The sequence below is a fragment of the Panthera uncia genome, chromosome E1 (assembly GCF_023721935.1).
Source record: "Panthera uncia isolate 11264 chromosome E1, Puncia_PCG_1.0, whole genome shotgun sequence".
Lineage (NCBI taxonomy): Eukaryota > Metazoa > Chordata > Mammalia > Carnivora > Felidae > Panthera > Panthera uncia.
In genome coordinates, this window is record NC_064814.1 from 21552461 (window position 1) to 21572756 (window position 20296).

The 20296-nt window shown below is 39.2% G+C and overlaps 1 long non-coding RNA gene across 1 annotated transcript in view; it reads right to left on the reverse strand.

The window, feature by feature from the left end:
* Positions 1 to 1108: 1108 nt before the first annotated feature.
* Positions 1109 to 20296, reverse strand: part of LOC125926711 (uncharacterized) — a 253937-nt gene continuing 234749 nt past the window's right edge. The window contains exons 2-3 of the long non-coding RNA XR_007459137.1: positions 18990 to 19051; positions 1109 to 1333 (exon numbers count right to left, since the gene is read on the reverse strand). This is a non-coding gene — a long non-coding RNA (uncharacterized LOC125926711). The remainder of the gene's footprint in view (positions 1334 to 18989; positions 19052 to 20296) is intronic.

A 20296-nucleotide genomic window follows, 5' to 3' on the forward strand; every position in this document is an offset into this window, starting at 1 on the left:
ACTGAATGGGTTGTTTTTCTCTGCTTTCCATTTCCCAAACAGCAAGAACAAATGAAATTGCCTGCAAATTGTTACCTCTGAGGTCTCTTTCCAGGATACTAGCATTCATAGCAAAAGGACTCCAAGCTAGGTAGCACATTCTGGAAGGTGAACACCAAAACAATCTACCATCAGCTGCTACAGAATTCATTCATTCAACCATTCATTTGGACAATTTTTCACTCATTCAATTATCTGAATATCTCTGGGATGCCTTCTAGGTGTGGCAGTTGAGAAAAGTGTAAATCCCCTTGGAGGATTGATTTTGCACGTCCATTTCTCATGGATAGCCTTAAATGCTTACTCTAGTGTTAAATGTGTGCTTTCCCAGTGCTGGACTCTTGAACAGTGCTATCAACCCTTATGCACACAAAAAAGTACACGCGCACACTTTCACACGCCAATGATCATTTACTCATATGAATAGAGAGGAATATTGATGGGGAAAAGTGCCAAAGAGAAGACAATTCAAAAGCTGATCATGCCCACAAGATACATATTTTGGGGCCATAGAGTTACCTTCCACATTAGGTTAAGGTTAAAATAGATTTGTATTCGCTGAGCACGTACCAGCTGTATGTTGCCATAGGAGAGGCTGGGTGGGGTAGAGGAGGAATAAGAGGTCCCTAGTGATCAGGGGAGCAGATGGAAGCAAAGCAGCATTAAAAAAAAAAAAACCAAAAGACTTTTTTAATGTTTATTTTTGAGAAAGAGCGTGAGCAGAGGAGGGGCAGAGAGAGGGAGACCCAGAATCCGAAGCAGGCTCCAGGCTCTGAGCTGTCAGCGCAGAGCCTAACGCCGGGCTCGAACCCACGGACCCCATCATCATGACCTGAGCCGAAGTTGGACGCCTAACTGACTGAGCCACAAAACATACTCTGAATTATCCGCAGAATAAATAAAGCATATGCAGGACCAGGTTTCCATTATTGAACTTGCGTATATAATTGCATTTTTTATCTTTATGTTTCTCATCAAGTGTATTTTTTTTTACAAAATATTTTTCCAAATCTATATCTATATCTATATCTATATCTATATCTATATCTATATATTTAAATCTGCTCTGCCAACACTCAGAAGAACTTGTATGTTCCATGCCCACGCAAGCACATGGAAAACGATCTTCTGGTTGAGGTTTGTTCATTGTGTGAATGATAGCGTCCTATATAAACACCCCTGGATATTTAGGCACCAAATCACTTTTAGCTCACTTACCAACTTGACGCAGGAATGAACCAGGGAATAAAATAGATTACGTAGGTCTTCCCTTCTTCCAACCAGGCACTTGACCCTGGGGAGAAGAGGTGTGGTTGTTAAAACAACAGATTTTAAATCGGCCAAGTCAACTAGGAAACATCCTTTAAGGGACTCCTTGGAAGGGAACTGGCTTGGAACCTCAGGAAGGCAGACCCATGAGAAGTGCTCCCTGTCTCCCAGCCCCCACCCCACCCCACCCCCAGGCCCCCAAGCCACTTCGGAATTGCCTTTTGAGTAAAGTGGTTCCATTCAATGGTCAAAGGCCAGGCCAAAAAAACCTGCTGTAACTGGCTTTGGACAGTGCAGACAATTTCCTGGGGAAAACACCACTTTATTTCTGCTTTCCCTGAATCTGTTAAAAACATGTTTGTTTTGGCATTTTTCAGCCTTAGTGTGATTTTTAGTATTCCACAGTTTGAGAGGATTAGATTACACCTTGTGACCAAAATGAGGGCTGGGAGTAAGTTAACTCCACAGCTTAGAATCCTATAATTATGGGTTCAAATAGAAGGAGTAAGGTGAGGCTAGATAAACTTTGTTTTAAGGATTTGATGCAACATACTGAGTATGACTTAAGACATATAATGTTCCTGTGTTATATACTTTGGGCATATCACATGATACCTGTGCCTTAAACATATCATCTGCCAACATTTTACAAGGATTGTGCATGAAGGGTTGTGTCTAAAAGAACTTGGTAGCTGGAAGGGAAGTAGCCAACTCCCTTACTTTATAGAACAGACACTGCATGAGATGGAATAGAAGAGATTATCTCAGCGTCACACCAAAAAGGAACAGAGCTGTCATGAGCACTCAGGCCCCCTGACTTTCAGCCCCAGACATGTACATCCATGGGGACACTTCTGATCCTGAGCAAAAACTCCTCTGTTTAACAGACACACACACACACACACACACACACAACTATTTAAAATATAATAATGTATGTATGAATCATGGAAGCTGGGTTTTGTTTGGTTTTAAAATTACTGACCCAAAGTAGCTCTGAATTGCTCACAGTAGCTCTGAAAATAAAATATAAATGCACTAAAAAAAAATTACTAGATAAAGCCTAGTTCTTACTCCTTAGAGCAGAGGAGGGACAATCTTGAGCAGGTTTCTAAACATGAACTCAGTTTCCATTGTTACAAGGGAGAGTTCCTTTAACAAGAGAAATAAAGAGTGAGAACCCGTTGATAGAACAACTATCTCTTTATTAAAGCTATAGCATAATTTTCTGAGGGAATGATTACATGAAAAAAAAAATCACAGGAGACATACCTACTCATCTTGTGAAATAACTACCTGCCCAGTGTCAAAAACAAGGGCAGATTTTTACATACTTGTATTTATTCATTAGGCTCTCTATAAACCCAAAAGGCCAACAGATATTTTCACTGTAATGGTGGAGATATCAGCTTTGAAGTTAATAAAAACTATGTTTATGGAATCCTCACATAAAGGGATAGTAAAATGTCACCCTTCATTCTACTTTGTTGGACAAGGTTTATTATTATTATTTGACGTTTCATACCTGTAATCATCTCATTATCACACACATTCTTAGAAAAGGAGGAGAGACTACAGAAGTCAGGCACACTGCCAAGCAGCGTATTTACCACACTAGTTCACCATGTCCACAAACGTGCAGAAAAGCAAAGCCAATGCTTGGAAGAGAGCAATGGACAGCTTCTTTGTGTCTAGCTGGTGGAGACAGAGTAGAGATGACCAAGATTTTCAGAGGAAACAAGCTTTGCCAGTAAATTACACTGAACTATAAAATTTTAGAAATAAAATCTATTTATCCCCCCATGCAGTTGCTGTCACAGCCTGAGGATCACAAGATTAGTATTAATAACAAATTATTATAAATGGTAGGAAATTGGTGGGAATAGATACCACTGTGGGGGGGAAAAAAAAATAGGATTAATCAGTTTCCTAGCAGATATCTTTCTTCTTCCATGTTTCTTCACAAAAAACAAAGGAAGTGTGGGAAAGGAATGTGGGTATGCAGGAGAGGTAAGCAGAGGCAAAGTTATTTTTGTTACCTGCTGGCTGAATTTCCCTTATAAAAACAATATGTCTAAATAGAATTTACAGTCCTGAATCTCCTTTTATCTTCTGAGACAGAAAATAAGGGTTTAATTTAAAACTTTGTGAGTTTGTTAGCCAGATGAATTTCAGAGCTGTCCTGAATACACAGATAAGGACAGAGAATATGGAAGTGATACAGTCACAGGGCTGAAGTCGTGGGATGGCATGGAGGAGTGTGGAGGAGTGTGGGTGGGGCATCACACAGAAGAGAGAAGCTGTATAACTAAATCATAGTGATTTAACTTTTATCTCAGGCCGAATAGTTACACCATGACTTGGAATTCTACACCGGGGTTTTAAAATCTTTTTGTGATAGATGAAGGTAGGTAACGTCCATGTTACTAGAAATATTTCAGTGGTTGCTTCCCAAATCTCTCCGTTAAAGAGATAAATCACCATGTAGCTTCTGGCTTTGGAACCACCTCTGTCGTCTCCTCTTCCTGCGTGTTTAAAGATGATTTGCTACTAAAATCATAATTGTTACTTCAAAGATTTCTGTCATTACAGATGCTTTTCTGCGAAGAATTAATGATACAATGCTATTCAAATACACTGAAGGTCAGGAGGGTGGCATTTTCAAATCTAAAAGCAATTCAACTGTGGATGATTCATTATTTTCATTGAAAGCGGTCTCCTTTTATGGTTTCTAGCTTTCTCTTAGTGTCAACATTAAAGTCTTCATAGAAGTTTGAGTTAGGATGAGTGCAGCTGGTTTTATGCATTTTTCTGTTCACTCAGTCATCCACTGAAGTACTTAATGGACTTCAGACTGTGTCAGATGCTTGGCTAGCATGGGGGCCAGTACACAAGGGGAAAAGACCTTGTCCCTGCCCTTAGAGAACTCCGAGTCTAGCAGGTGACTTAAATAGGGAGATAAATAGTAAGATATCAAGAAAGCCACAGTGTTAAGGGAACATGAAGTGTGAACTTAAAGCCCTGACATGAGTAAGGGAAAAGATGTGAGGAAATATGTTCTCAAAAAGACACCAAAACTGTCACTTCATAATGAAAAGAGGTTAACTAACTGGAGGGAAGAAAAATGCATGGAAAAAGAAGACATTCTCATTATTAGATAACGGTAGAATACGTGGAGAATTTAGTGTTTTTGTACCTTGGAGATGAGATATACTGAACGATTTTAATTAGAAGAAAGGAATGATCAAATTCCCATTTGAGAAAAGTGTGGGTCTCTTATATATTTTGGATACAGAGGTAGGAAATCAGTGTGAGAAGCAGTGTAGACCAGTGGTTAAACCAAAGACTCTGGAGGTAAACTGCCTATATTTAAATCCCAGCTCTGCCATGTGACAGCTGTGTAACACTTGGGAAAGGTCTCTCTGTTCCCCTTTTGCCTTCTGTATTAATAATAGCACTTACTTTATGCTGTTTTTATAAGGATTCATACTTGATGTACGTAAGCATGCTTAAAACAGCGCTTAGCATGTAGTGACTGCTGTGTAAGAATGAACTTATAGGAGAATTTTGCAGTGATGTATGGAAGAAATTAGGAGGATCTGGGTTAAGAGAGCGCAGCGAGGCTAGAGAGAAGGAAATGGTTTTGAGAAACCTTTAAGAAGTCGAATTCCTGAGACTTGGTAACTGATCGGATATAAAGGATTAGAGAGAAACAAGCAGCTGGGATAAACCCCAGATTTCTGGTTTGAGGGCCTGGTGGATGGTGTGTCTGTTCACTGCAAGAGGCGATACAGGAAGAAAGACCGTTATGGAGAGAGATGATGAATTCAGTTTTGGACATTGGCTTGGCGGTGTCTTAGTCCTTCTAATTGGTATGGTCCAATAGGCAATTGAATATAATATCCGGGATCTTCGGGAAGAGAAGCTTGGCAGAAGATATAGATTTAAGGGGTCCTTAGCATATTAATGATAATTGAAGCCATGGAGCAGATGAGATCATCCTAGAAAGTGAATCGAATGAGGAGAAGGCCAAAGATAACACCCTGAAGAACATTTGAGAAGAGGGTGGAATTATAAAGCTGACAACAGAAACCAAGGAAGAAAAAATAAAGGAGAGATTCCAGCTTCTGGCCATGATGGAATAACTGCACTGCATTAATCCTCCCATTATAAACAACCATAAAACCAGACAAAATATATGAAATTACTGTTTTTCGATGTTGGATCATGGAGTGCAGTTCTCTGATCCCTGACAGAAGGGAAACGAATGAGGTGCATATGCCATGATTGCTCCAGCTTTCTGCATAGAGGCATTTTCTGCCCTGCAGTGCAGGAAAGAAGCCCCATCAGTGAACGATGGTCTTGCTGAATTGAAGAGAGAGATGGAGCTCAGGGTTACTGATGCATAGCTGGAATTTGTGGGTACAGGATTCGGGAAGACCCATATAGGAAAACATCCATGTGGGGGGGTGGGGGTGGGCACCTGGGTGGCTCAATCAGTTAAGCGTCTGACTTCAGCTCAGGTCATGATCTCATGGTTCATGGGTTCCAGCCCTGCGTCGGGCTCTGTGCTGACAGCTCAGAGCCTGGGGCCTGCTTCAAATTCTGGGTCTCCCTCTCTCTCTGCCCCTCCCTCAGTCACGCTCTTTCTATCTCTGTCTCTCTCTCTCTCTCAAAAATAATTAAACATCAAAAAATCTAAAAACCAATGGGATCCCATTGAGGATTTGGTGAACACTGAGCTGTGCCTGTGTGAGATGATATTCCATGAGCCTCTGAAAAGAACAACTCCTGAATAAAGACAAGTCTTTGTGGAGTTATGAGCTAGGCAATGATCAGAGCTTGGGCAGGTCTGGGAAATCTTTAATTTCCTACCATCTAGAATGAATAAATCTTGTTTAATAGAATTAACATTCAGTAGATTTGAATCCACACATAGGAGAAGGGCATAGCTAGATACACCCTAACAAAATCTGAAAACACATTTTATAATTCTCAAATTGAGGAGCACCTGGGTGGCTCTGTCAGTTAAGTGTTGACTTTGACTCAGGTCGTGATCTCATAGCTTGTGAGTTCAAGCCCCATGCCAGCCTCTCTGCTGACAGCTTGGGATTCTGTGTCTCCTGCTCTCTGCCCCTCTCCTGCTTGCTCTCTCTCTCTCTTTCTCTCAAAAATAAATAAATACTAAATTTAAAAAAAATTTAAAATGCTCAAACCGATATGAAAGCAAATTAGCTCTTCACCAGAACAAAACTCAACAAAGAGGGAACAAAATCCAAATGCTAAAGAACTTGATATCCACATGTTCATTATACATTAATGGTCAAATGTTCCCTAATTTGCTGAAAATTATAAAGTAACAAATACAAGAAACTCAACAAGCTACAGGCCAAATAATCAAAAAGAAAACCACAGCAAGGGACATCATAATAAAAAGAACTAGACCTGCAAAAGAGCAGATAAATGTGACCCTAAGCAAAATAAAAATTGATAACTATAGACTCAGAAATAAGATAATGGAATTAGAAAACAAGATGTTAAAAGAACATTATAGACATGTTAAAAAGGTTAAAGAAAACATGAAAACAACAAAGGAAGTCTCAATAGCGAAATTAAAATTATATAAAAAAGAAACATGGAAATTATAGAAGTATAAAATATAATATTGGAATGAAAAAGCACTGGATAGATTGCATAGCTGGTTAGACACTGCAGAAGAAAAGATCAGTGTCCTTGATTCTTCCAAACGTTAAATATAGAATTATCAGGTGACCTAGCATTCCACTTTTGGGTATATACCCAAAAGAAATAAAAGTAGGGACTCAAGTAGATGTTCATATACTCATGTTCATAGCAGCATTATTCACGCGAGCTAAAGAGGGAAGCAACCCAAGTGTCTACTGATATATAAATGGAGTAACAAAAGATGGCATATATCTACAATCAGTATTTTTCATTCTTAACAAGGAAGGAAATCCTGAAACTTGCTACAACTTGGATGAACCTTGAGGATATTGTGTTAAACGAAATCAGCTACTCACAAAAGGACAAATGTTGTACGGTTCCACTTACATGAGGTACCTGGACTAGTCAGATTCATAGAGACAGAAAGCAGAATGGTGGTTGCTAGGGGCTGGGGGAGGAAGCAATGGGGAGTTCATATTTAATGGATACAGAATTTCAGTTGAAGATGATGACAAAGTTCTAGAGATGGATGATGGTGACGGTTGCAAAATAAAGTGAATGTACTTTATGCCACTGAACTTTATACTTAAACATGGTTAAAATGGTAAATTTTACCTTATGTATATTTTTAAAAAATGTTCCAAGTGAGTAGTCTCCAGTAGTCAGTTTGTGATTTTTCTTTTTATGTTCTGTATTTTGCAAGTGTTGGATAATGAAAATATAAGGGGCAAAGTAAAAAAGAGACAAAATCAAACTAAATAACTATGATCTTTATAACATTCTCTAATGAATAGAGTAGGATTTACACCCAGTACATATGGGTGCAAATGTCAGAAGAAGATTAATACTAAAGAATAATACATAGAGTTGGAGTAAAAAAAGTGATAGAATGAATTGCGTGAGTGATTTGATTTTAAGATTCCAGAGATACAGCAAAGTATTGCTTTGTTTTTGTTGCATTTTGTTTAGCTTTTGCATAATAAACATTGCCCTGACTTAAAAAAAAAATCCAGTGAACCTGAGAGCAATAAAATCTATCCAAAATGAAGCATAAAGAGAGAGAGAAAAAGTAAATCTCTGCTATATGGCTCAGTGACCCATAGGATAATATCAAGGAATCTAGTGTACTTGTAATCAGAGCACCGAAAAGAGAAAAAATAGGTTAGCATTTGCAGAGATAAAGATGGAAGTTCTTCCAAGTTTGCTAACAGATTCAGGAAGTTCAGTAAAACCCAGGCAGAATAAACAAAGGACAAATCATAGCAAGACACATCATAAATTGCTAAAAAAAAAAATGTGGTGAGACACAAACGTTCATTGTATATGGGGGTTCATTATATATAGGAGGCAAGAAAGACTGCTGACTTCTCAGCAGAAACACTGAAAACCAGGAGACAAAGAAATGCCATCTTTCAAGTGTTGAAAGAACAATAAAAACACACAAAAATCTTTTAACCTGAAGTCCTATGTTTTGTAAAATAATACTCTTTTTTAAAAATTTTTTTAAATGTTTATTGATTTTTGAGAGAGAGACAGAATGTGAGCAGGGGAGGGGGTGAGAGAGAGGAAGACACAAAACCAGAAGCAGGCTCCAGGTTCTAGGCTCCTGGCTGTCAGCACAGAGCCTGATGCGAGGCTCAAGCTCACGGGCTGCGAGATCATGACCTGAGCCAAAGTCGGATGCTCAACCGACTGAGCCACCCAGGCACCCCAAATAATACTCTTTAAAGTCTGTTAATTAATTAATTAATTAGTTAATTAATTAATTTTGAGAGAGAGAAAGAGAGCGAGCCAACAAGCAGGGGAGGGGCAGGCTCCCAGGATCCATGCTGTCAATGCAGGGCTCAATCTCACGAACGGTGAGATCATGACCTGAGCCAAAATCAAGAGTTGGGTGCTTAACTGACAGAGCCACCCAAATGCCCTTAATATTTTTAACATGAAGATTTTCTAGATAGGAGAGGTGACAGAATTCATTGCCAGCAAAACTGCATCACAAGAAGTGTTAAGTGATGTTCATCAGCCTGAAGGAAAGTGATAATCTATGGAACCTCATATCTACACAAGGCATGAGGGGTGGTAGAAGAGGGCTCATGTGTTAATACACCATTTCCCCTCCTCAGTGATTGTGATGTTCCAGATGATTGAAGCCTCATCACCGTTGTTCTCTGAGAGAAGAACCCTTACCCTCTCACCCTCTTACTCTCTCCCTCTGCCAAATAATTTCTATCTGGTTAACTCTCACTCATCCTGTGATCAATTCAATAGTGACTTTATCTAAGAAGTGTTCCCTTCCATCCCAAACTGTATTTAGGTCCCCTGCTGTAAGGTCTACTCTTTACTCTCTTCTTACTTCTCTAGGTTTATAATTACACCATTTTACAAAGACATTTGATATTATTATTTCAGGTATCTCTGCTTTCTTCCACTAGAAAATGTGCTCCATGAAAGCAAGGACAATTTGGCTTTGGTACACTGTTTTATACCCAAGGGCTATGTAGTTTATGTTTAGTCAGTGTTTGTTGAATTAAAATCACAAGTGAAGATTGAGGGTTGAGAGGAAGAATAGTATTAATGTTTAAAACATTGGAGTTAATAGAGCTGTTTTAGGAGAAACATCTCAAAATGCTGTGATGAAGGGGGGGCTCTGAAGAACGTGGAAATTGTTAGAATATTAAGGAGGTTGGAGCACTGTGAGGCTACTGTTGAACGAGCTACTCGTATGGATGAATATCCAAGTTTCATAGGATAATGAAGGCTCATGGGATGGAAAAGCAAGACTGCATTTAGTGCATGAAGTGACAAGTAAGTAGATACAAAATGTCCTGAAGAGGGGCAGAGCCTCCTATAGATGAGATAAGAAATAGTGATTTATATAGAGGGTGAAGGAGTATTGCTCAGAAGTGGTCTTGTGGTCTTAGGAGATTGGTGAGTCTGCCTCCAGACCCTATGGGGTTGCAAAGTGTAAAATTAAGAGCTTCTACTCAAAAGAGTTGGAAGCCACATGATAACCTGTCCCCTAGAGCAAACAGGGCACAGTATACAGGCCTCAGGGTGGGCATCATGAACACTAGGCTGAAAAAGGTCACACTGGCCTGTGAGCACAAGGAAAAGGCTACAGAGATTCCATTTGACATTGGGAAAAAGGGTAAGATCTTTACTCCACGCCCGCCTGTTCAAAATACTTTCAGCTTAGGTTAGGCAACTTCTCTAGAGCAAATTCCATGTAAGAAAAGCCTTAGCTCTAATCCTGATGGAAAGCCCTTCTGGAATTTTATGGACCTAAAGGGATTTATCAGTCTTATGAGTGGTAAGATCCTCCTGTTTAATATTTAAATCATTTTGGCTGCAGATAAAATGGGGGGAATGAGCCTCCTCATCTGTTAAAGGGCATGTTCAAGTTTGCATTATGGTGACTACTTAACCAGAAGAAATCTGTGTAGAACACTGAATTCAGATGCACTGTGATACATAAGCTTCTCTGCTGCAGGAGATGGTTAAATACCGCAACCTGCACTGGAGCAGAACAGGTAAAACACTGATAATTTTTATAAAAGTATCCTCTGGATAAGGCATCTGGCCAACCTTTATTAAAAGTTGGGATTTTACCATAGAAACCTGGTTTAAGTTTTCAGTTCTTGTGGTAACAATACAAGTGATCTGAAGGAAAACTATAGAATGTTCCCCTTTGGAAGGCTGTTTCTTTGTTTTTCCATTTAAGAATTGCATTCATAATTATAGACATACTTTGGATTATGGGACTTTAAATCTCCTAGGAATCACCCTTAAAATATCAATTCCTGCAGGAAGGACTACACATTCAATGTCATCAGTTAATAACAACTAAACATGGATGGATTTCTTGGCCTTTGGGGAAGAGGGTGAGGCCATGAGATTTGTTGGAAAGAATGACAGGTAGATTTCTGCTGTGATATATAAGATGTTGAAGTGCCCGACCTTGGAAGGTGCTCTAAGACAGGAAAATGTGTGAAGAGACAGAGTAATAAAGGGACCAGATTGTGATAGAAATTGGGAGGGAAACACTGACAAACAAAATCTCAATTTTACTTTTACTCATCCCTTCAGCAAATATGGTTGAGCACCTTCTTCATAGTGGGAGGTGCCATCCTGAGCAAAGCAACCAGCAATCTGTGTCCACATGAAGCACGGATTCTAGTGGAAGGAGGTAAATAATACACAGAACAAATGAGTGCAATTAAACCACATTTAAATTTAAGATCAGTGCTATGGAGTAAGATCAATATGGGGAATGGGGTAAAGATGGCCAGTGTGGCCATTTGGGGTAAAATTCTAAACAGGCATCCTCATTGAGACGGGACCCTTGAACAAGGATTTCGAGAAGATGAGAGAAGGCCACGCAGACACCTGGAAGAATGTTCTAAGCTGAAGAAACGATAAATGCAAAGGCTCTGAGGCATGAGTGTGCCTGGAATATTCAAGGAAGAACCAGAAGGCAGTGTCACTGGGGTGAATGAGCAAGAAGAGGATGAGGGAGAGGAGTGGCTCTCAGTGGGACTTTGGCTTTTATTCAGTGATATGGAAAGGCACCAGAAGTTTTGTCCAGAGGAGAAACACCATCTAATATATTTTTCAAAGATGTTTTTGGCTGTTGACAAATCAGGGAGATTAGGAAGACAGAGGCCTCTTGCTGAAAACGGAAAGGTAAAGGTGGATGGTCACAGTGCTTGCCATAGAGATGTTGAGAAACAGTCACAGCTGGTGCACAGTTTGTAGTCAAATCAACAAGATTTGCCATTAGATGCAATACATAGGAGGGAGAGAGGAGTCAAGGATGATGCCAAGATATTTGGCTGAGCGATGAGAGGGGGAAGAATCGTCATTCATTGAATTAGGAAAGATTTTGGATAACACGTCAGAAGTTTAACACTGGACATTCTTAGTTTGAGATTTCTATCATGTGTCCCAGGGGGTATTTCAGATAGGCACTTGGAAGGATCAGTCTAGATTCCCAGGGAGAAGTCTTGGCTGGGATATAAACTTATGCATCATCAGCATTTCTGAGGGAGGGGGTAGTAGATTGAAAAGCGGTCCCCAAACTGGACCCTTAAGCATGCCTGTATTTAGAAGCTGGAGATGAAGAAGAACAAGCGAAGATATCGGGAAATCCTAGAAAGATAGGAGGAGAGTTAGGTAAGTACGTGTTCTGAAAACCAAAGGGAAGGGTGTGGCCAACTGTATCAAATGAATGATCATTTGATTTTCGAAGAGAAGTCACTGACGATTATGATAAAAGCAGCTTTGGCGGAATTGGAAAGGCAACACCCTGACTGGAGTCCTGTTAAAGAAGAATGGGAAACAAGGAATTTAAGGAGGAGTATAGGCAACAGTGTGGTGCCAGTCTTCAGTCCCCAAGTCCACACAAAAATATCGTTAGTCCAGCATTAGCTGCCATTCTCTTTTGCTTAAGGCTATTGGTTATCAAGCCAAAAGCACGGATTTGACCTTGAGAGGTCTTCCAAAGTTCACATTGGAATGCTCTTTCTCTTTAACCTCAAGGATTGCCTGCTTCTCTTCAATTCTCTTTAATTTAATGAAGTACCACAAACCAGAAAGGAAAAGGATGCACTCACAGAGCTATGGATATGCAATATCCCTGTTCTAACTATCAGAAGATCAAAAATCATTTTCTGCTTATTGATTGGAATAATTGTGTAAATAACACTTCTTCCCTCCAATCCCCATCATTAAACAGCCCCGCATTCCTGTGATTTCTGTACATCTGAACTATTCAGCCCACTATTTTGATTTGTGTGGAGACCAGTTTGTTTTCTAGGCATGGTGCACTCATGCAGTGAAGGAGCTGTGTATAGCATTTAAAGTTTTCAGAGTTTGAAAACTTACATGCTTTACGCACCTTACAGTTTGTTACTCACCCGCTTTAGAACAGAAGCAGCCTAGTGATCCTCCTTCATTGCTGAAATGGGAAGCTTGGGAGTATTCTAAATGGAGATTGGTTGCAAGATTTCATGGGACTCTCAGACACCCAGGTTGGGGTGAAGTGAAGGCTGCATCCATCTGAGGAATGTATTTCTCATTCGGTGCTATTTGACCCCAGATGAAATAAAATGTGGCTTCACCTCCAATGTAAATATTGGTCAGTTCCTATCCCATTAAGTGTTCCTGAAGACAAAGATTCTGGTCTATCAATCATAATAATACTCCCATTAGCTCTTAAGCAACATGTTTGAATAGGAAACTGCCTCTCCCTATCTCTCTCTCTCTTTTTGCCTGTTGATGATTTAGAGACAGTAAGACCTCCAGGCTTATCTTGAAAATATTTACTCAGCTTCTTTCAGGGATCATTTTAGAGCACGCTCATCAAAGTGTATGTTTCTCTAAAGCAAAGGGTGACAGAAGACAAGAAGAGCGAAGAACCTCTGTCTGGCTTCATATCTTGGTTGAAGGTGACAGGGAGATTAGAAAACCAACACTGAGGAAATGTTTCTGATTATCTGCTCCATTCAGTAAAACAGAGAAAAAAAGGCATAAATCTCCATCTGGTTTCGTTTTATCTTCAGACCTACCTACACTTCAGGCTTTTTTGTTTTCCTCTTCCTTTTGCTTTGTCTACTTATTCCCTTGTGTTTCTGACTTGGCTTTATCCTTTGAGAAGCTAACCTGAACATGTGCGTTTTAAAAGATAACATATAAAGGTAAGAGTCCATGAGTATTAATGTTGTGTTCCTTCTTTGCTTTGGGGCAAACCAAAGAAGTAGATGAAGGTGGTTGATGGAAGGGATTTTAAAAGAACAGTTTCAGGGATTATACTATGGGGAGGATCCTATTGGCCCTATTAAAAATGATGCTTCCCAGGAGTTAACTGTTTTCAATGTTTTTAGAAAGGATGCACTTACATGAGAAAATTAATTACTCTTATCATGATACATCAGGACCTTACTTTGTCTCAGGCAAGATGTAAATGTCTATGGGTGCACTGTCTCATGTGATTACCAGTTCAAAAATCTATCTTGCCTATAGCATGACTCTCATCTCTCAGTATAAGACAGTGAACCCAGAGAAGCCAACAGATTTCTATAGAGGATCTGTGAGCCCTCACTGAGTGGCAGACATCTCATGTGCTGTCTGCATGCAACAAGGATCACCGTGAAACCACTGAGTCAGCTTAGCATGCAAAAGAGATCTCCTTTTGCACATGTCAGGAAGGATTTCCAAACTGAAGAACAATGTCCTTAAGATTGTTGATGTAGATATTTGACTTTGAAATGAATGCCCACCTCACAGAGTCATGTTTTTCCAACTCCTTGGACATGCTGTGCCTCTTTTTACATGAAATCATATTCTCGATTGTGATAGGGATATGAGTTTGGGCACTTTGGTCTAGTCTTGAAGCCTAACATAAACATTCATGGTTAAAACACATGGAATTAATGTACCTGAACATGTGTGCTAATCTTTATTTTCTCTTGATATGATTCTAATCTCATTTGTCTCTGTTGTAATGTAAGTGGCCTATGTGTGTAATTGCATTTTATTTCAACTTCATAGACTTATTCAAGACTTTGAAAACTGTGAAGTGATTATACTTAGAGTACTTATAGATAAAATATCTTAGGTTACCCTACAATTCCTTGAGAAAGGGAGAGTGAGTGATATTGCCATTTTGGTTATAGATTTGTTGAAAGACACAGAAGGTGAATGATATCCTCCAAGATAAGAACTTGTTAGTGGAAATGACAATATTAAAACTCAAGGCCCCTGAAATACAGATCACTTTATCATTCAGCTGTGATATTCCAAATCAAACCAAACCAAGTGAAAGATCTGAAAAATACATATTTATGGGATAGTGCAAAGACCATGTATGTAGGTATGGGCTAAGCACTTGGAATTTTTGACAACATTATCAGAAGGATTTTTTTTTCTTGAGGAAAATAGCTTTGAATTCAATGTTTGGAAGAAAAAATCCATAGGGCAGAACTTGAAAAATTAAAATGTGTAATCATAGGGAAATGGTTTACCTTTCACCTTCCACTTTTAATTTTTCACTGGTCCAAAATAATAATCTTGAGTTCTAGTTTCACTATCTTAAATCTTTGGTGGCCACGGCATGTTTTACTGGAACACATTCGATAGCAGGCAATAGATTTAAAACAAAGAGAGAAAAAGAAAAGAAAACCAGTATTTCCCATTCTTAGGAGTTACTTTGCCCCAACAAATGAATGGTATTGCCAGCATGTATTCAGTGCATTGCTGAGATACTGTAGTGGTCAAACCACATTGCTTAGTAGGGAACTCCTTTTTTCCTGATACAATTGGAATGAGTTCAAAGAACAGGAATAACCAGCAAAGAAGGCCAGCCAACTGATTTATGAATGGAGATTAAAGGATAAATTAAAGAGGCCAAATAAATAGGCTTTGTCCAACCTGTATGTAAGAGAGAGTGTGACAAGAGTAGAAGTTTAATCTTAAATCATCGAAAAGTTTAAACATTAATGAAAATTATTATATGGCGCAATAAAATGAGAGCAGTATTAACATGATAGAGAACATAGGCAAAGGTAAAAAACAGTATTGAACTCATCAAGCAACTTTGCTGGTGTCCAAGAGTGATTACATTCTACAATGAGATCTCCAGCATAATAGTGGAAGCTGTTTTCTGTTTAGAGCTGGACTAAACTCAGACCAAGATGAAGTGGCCTATCACTCAGAAGTCAGAATGAAAAACAATGCTGCCTTTTTCTCATTAGGGTGGTAGATTGTAGTGTATTGACTCCCTTGAGATTCAAATATTTAAATTAATGATTATCAAGAAGTTCAGGGCTTAGCTTTTTTTTTTTTTTTTTTCAACGTTTTTTATTTATTTTTGGGACAGAGAGAGACAGAGCATGAACGGGGGAGGGGCAGAGAGAGAGGGAGACACAGAATCGGAAACAGGCTCCAGGCTCCGAGCCATCAGCCCAGAGCCTGATGCGGGGCTCGAACTCACGGACCGTGAGATCGTGACCTGGCTGAAGTCGGACGCTTAACCGACTGCGCCACCCAGGCGCCCCGGCTTAGCTTTTTTAAGTCGCAGATTCCTGAGTATTCAATAGATATGTTGGGATGCAGGGGAATTAATCAGCTATCTATTGCTGAGTAAAAAATTGCCTCAAAACATAGTGGTTTAAACATACTAATAAATATATATCCCCTCACATAGTTCTGGCAGGTCAGGAACTTAGGAATGGCTTGGGTGATTCTGGCTTAGAGTCTCCCATGAGGTGACAGTCAAGATGTCATAGCGTCTGCGTCTGCGGTCATTGGATGGCTTGCCCGAGGCTGAAGTAATTCGCTTTGGGGATGGCTCACTTGGGTGCTGCCTGGCTTATACTGGCTGTTAGCAGGAGATGTCACTTCTTGCCACATGGATTTCTTCACAGGGTTGTTTGTGTATCCTCATGACATGGCAGCTGACATTCCCCAGAATGAGTAATCCAAGAAGACACATGTCTTTTACGACGCAGGCTCAGAATCCACACACTATCATTTCTGTAATAGCCTATTGATTTTGCAGGCAAGCCTTATTCAACATGAGAGGGAACCGTATAAAAGCATGGATGCTAGCAGATGAGAATCACTGGAGGTCATCTTGAAGGCTGGCTACTAAAGAATCCTATGTCCGTTTTAATTTCTTTTAAAGTGTGATATTATTTTCTTATGCAAAATAGTGCTTTCTTAGCTCCCCCATAACAGTAAATGGGGCACCAAGCTAGGTCATTGTCATTAACTTATAAAACCATCATCATTAACTAATGACATCTTCTGTGTGTATAGTAGTTGAGATTTGACAGAATATTTTATGCTCGTCAATCATTATCATGTATTCAATGCTGTTTATGGTCCACACAATCTCTGCAACAATCCAGACCTCAAAACAAGAGATCTGGAGATTGAAAGGTTAACTAATTTGCCAAAGTTCATAGGGCTGGTAAGAGATGGGAGCAAATTTGAATCCACGCTGAAAAAGCAGAGTCCAGAAATAGATCACAATCCTGGAAGGAAAGGAAACAGGAGGCACAAACAAATTGGGAAGTTCTAAGTGAGTTTCATAAAGGGATTATTACAGTGGTGTAGGCAGGGTTAGAACCAATGATAAGAGATGCTTTAATGTCTGAGACTAGTGACAGGTTGCATCTTTAAGGATGGGTGGGAGGTAGAATTTACCATAAGTTACAGAGCCAACTATTCCAAGTGGACTTCTGAAGGTAGTTATGAACTGCTTTACAGGAATACAGATCATGTGGGGTGTATTAAGGGATAAGTAGTCTGCTATCACTCTCTTCCCACCTACCCAGTGCCTCCACTTAGGCAAATTCAACCAGAAGTCAGAGGCAATGGAACTCTTTGATGCAGTCTCTATATGGGTTGGGCGAAGCATGGTCGAGACAGGACCTGGAAATACCCAACACACCCACTATTATCTCCTATGCTGTATGCGTTCCCATGAACTCATTTAACTTTACAATCCTGAATACAGTGAAGGGACTGAAGATCAGAGAGGAGGATTCACATGCTAAAGTTTCTACAAACTATGATGTGGTCAAATCAGCACTCAAATATAAGCATTGGACTCCAAGCACTTTGTTTTGTACCGGAATATCAGAAAGAGTCAAGCTCCTGGTGGAAGATGGGGATAATTCGGAATTAAGCATAGCCTATCATGTTTCAGTAATACTTCTTATTGCCATAGATTGCTGCCATCACTGACAACTTGTTCATATTTAAGTCAGCCGTGATAAGTGGGGAAATGTATCAGTGGATTCAGTCTAAACAACTGGGGTCATCCAGAAGTGGTCTTATTGTTGGTGAATTGAGTAGTTTATGCTGGTGATGAGCTGTGGTTAGTTATGGAACCTCTCATTTGTAGTCTTACTTCTTAGTCCCATTGACCTGTCTGTGAAAGTGTGCATTAGTCTTTGTCTTCTGGTTAGCATTCCCAAATTCCAGATACCTAGAACAATATCTGGTGTGTATTAAATGCCTGGTGAATGATTAATAAGTGGATAAACAATCAACTAGATAAGCCGTATCCAATCCCCAGCTTTCTTGTCCAGACCCCAGGTCAACTCTTGGCCACCATCATCACTAACACTACCACCATCACCGTCACCATCATTATTTTTCCAGCACATACTAAATGTCTGGTGTGGTGCCAGGCACTTTACATTATGATCTCAACATAACGATGTCAACTATCTTAAGAGGTTTGTTACCTTTCCCGTACAGATGAAGAAACCAAGGCTTAGCAAAGAAAATTAATTGTTCAAGACCACATCCCCAGTAAGTGGTAAAGGTGGAATTTGAAGCTGCTTACACTGTCTCTGGAGCCTGCATATTTAACTACTATGCTTTATTATCTCCACCCACCACTTTATCACTGGACTTCAGGCATCAATAAACAATTATCTAAGACTATATTACTCTTGCTATACTTAATATTATCACCCACAGCTTGGCCTCCCTCTTATTATTTTCCCTTGTGTATTAGAGAGTAGCTCACCCTGCCTTTTGATTCTGTTTTGTTACTGAAGATTGCTTGAATCTTCCCTGGGTCTAACGCCTCTTCTGAGCACAACACTGGACATTCTGGAAGAAAATCTGAGGCATGAATCTCTAGAGTCTTTTTATTCTTCCAAGCTTCTAGACCACTTGGACCCATCATTTTTATTTTTGATGGTCCTTGGATCCCAGCATATTTTACATTAATCACTGCTCAGGGTATTTCAAGTTCGTGGTGGGGGAGCACTTTGCTGCTTATATTGTGTTTTATATTTTGTAGAGCAATTTAAAGAACTAAATGTAAAGCATCTGAGAGACAGAAAGTGCCTACACAATTGTTTTCCTAGCCAGTTCATTATCTCAAAATTGGAATTAAGCACTAGGGGAATAATCTCTCCGAAGGTGTCTTACTTATCAGAGCCAAACACATTTGCCAATGCCCACACTTGACGTACCTGTACTTTGGTTTAGTAATCTGAAATTGAATTTGTTCATCACTTTGGTTCTGAATCTTTCCCTAGGAAAGAGAAAAAAAAATCATCGGTCTCCATGGCATCACATCTCTCTCTTTTTTTTTTTTTTTAGCTTTTTATAGATTAAAACCCAATTCCCGTCCTTCATGATGATTCAGGCTGTGTCTATACTACGCCAACACAACTGGTTAAAAAGGGAAAAGTTCAGTGTAATAATGGTGGAATTTAGTTGAGAAAATTCTAAATAAAATAAAATTTCACCTATCTGGGAGTCTTTTAAAATTGAGGCTTTCTAGATTCTTAGTACTTCAACTGTTAATATTAGTCATTAAAAAAAAAATTCTAACCATTCTGTTTAGAGGTCCTTCTAAATATTTAACAGATTTATATTCCAAAACATTGTAAACTACATATCTTGAAATATGCTTCAATATGAAACACCTAGAAATACTAGGGAAAATATAAGAAACATTCCCAAAGGTCAAGAAATGAAGAGAAAGGTAGAACCATAAATAAGCTGCCACTTACTGTTTAACTGTCCTGAGAATTTGAGTTTAGTGAATAAAGTGAAAAAGAGAGAAGGTCGTGGACCCACACAAGGTGGGAAGTTGGACTTAACATCTTCAAATAAAATCCAGATTTTTGAAAGATTACACCTTTAATGAGGGAGTACAATAGAAGATATCTGCTCACTAGCTGAGCGATATGACACAAATCTTGGTTTTGTTTTGGCTCTGGATTAGAGGGGAAGGAGGGAGAAAACTCTCTTCTGAGAACTCATAACAATAGTACAGCTCTGATGAAGATTTGGCATGCAAATTTATACTACTTGAATGGTCCTGAAGATCACAAGTCAAAAAACTCAGCATATGCACATGCATACACACATATTAGGCCCAGTTTTCCTCCCCAGAAATCCCCCTTAGACAGAAGTATATATAAGATGTTAAGAAAATACTTTTAAGACTTCCTGTGCAAAGATGGGCTGGTGGGCCAACAGCATCAAAATCATTTGGAAACTTGTTAAAAATGAAGAATCTCAGGCCTTACTCTAGACGGGTTGAACCCAAACATGCAATTTAAAATATGTACATATGATTCAAATATAGATTAAAATTTCAGAAGTACTGCTCAAGAAAACAAGCTACCATAAACAAGATCTTGACCAAACCATATGTTAGACAGTCAAAAATATTCAATAGGGGAATTTTTGGAAGCAGACTTAAAAATAAATGCATTTAGAATAATGTAATTAAAAAGTGGGCCAGAATATATGAAACAACAGTACA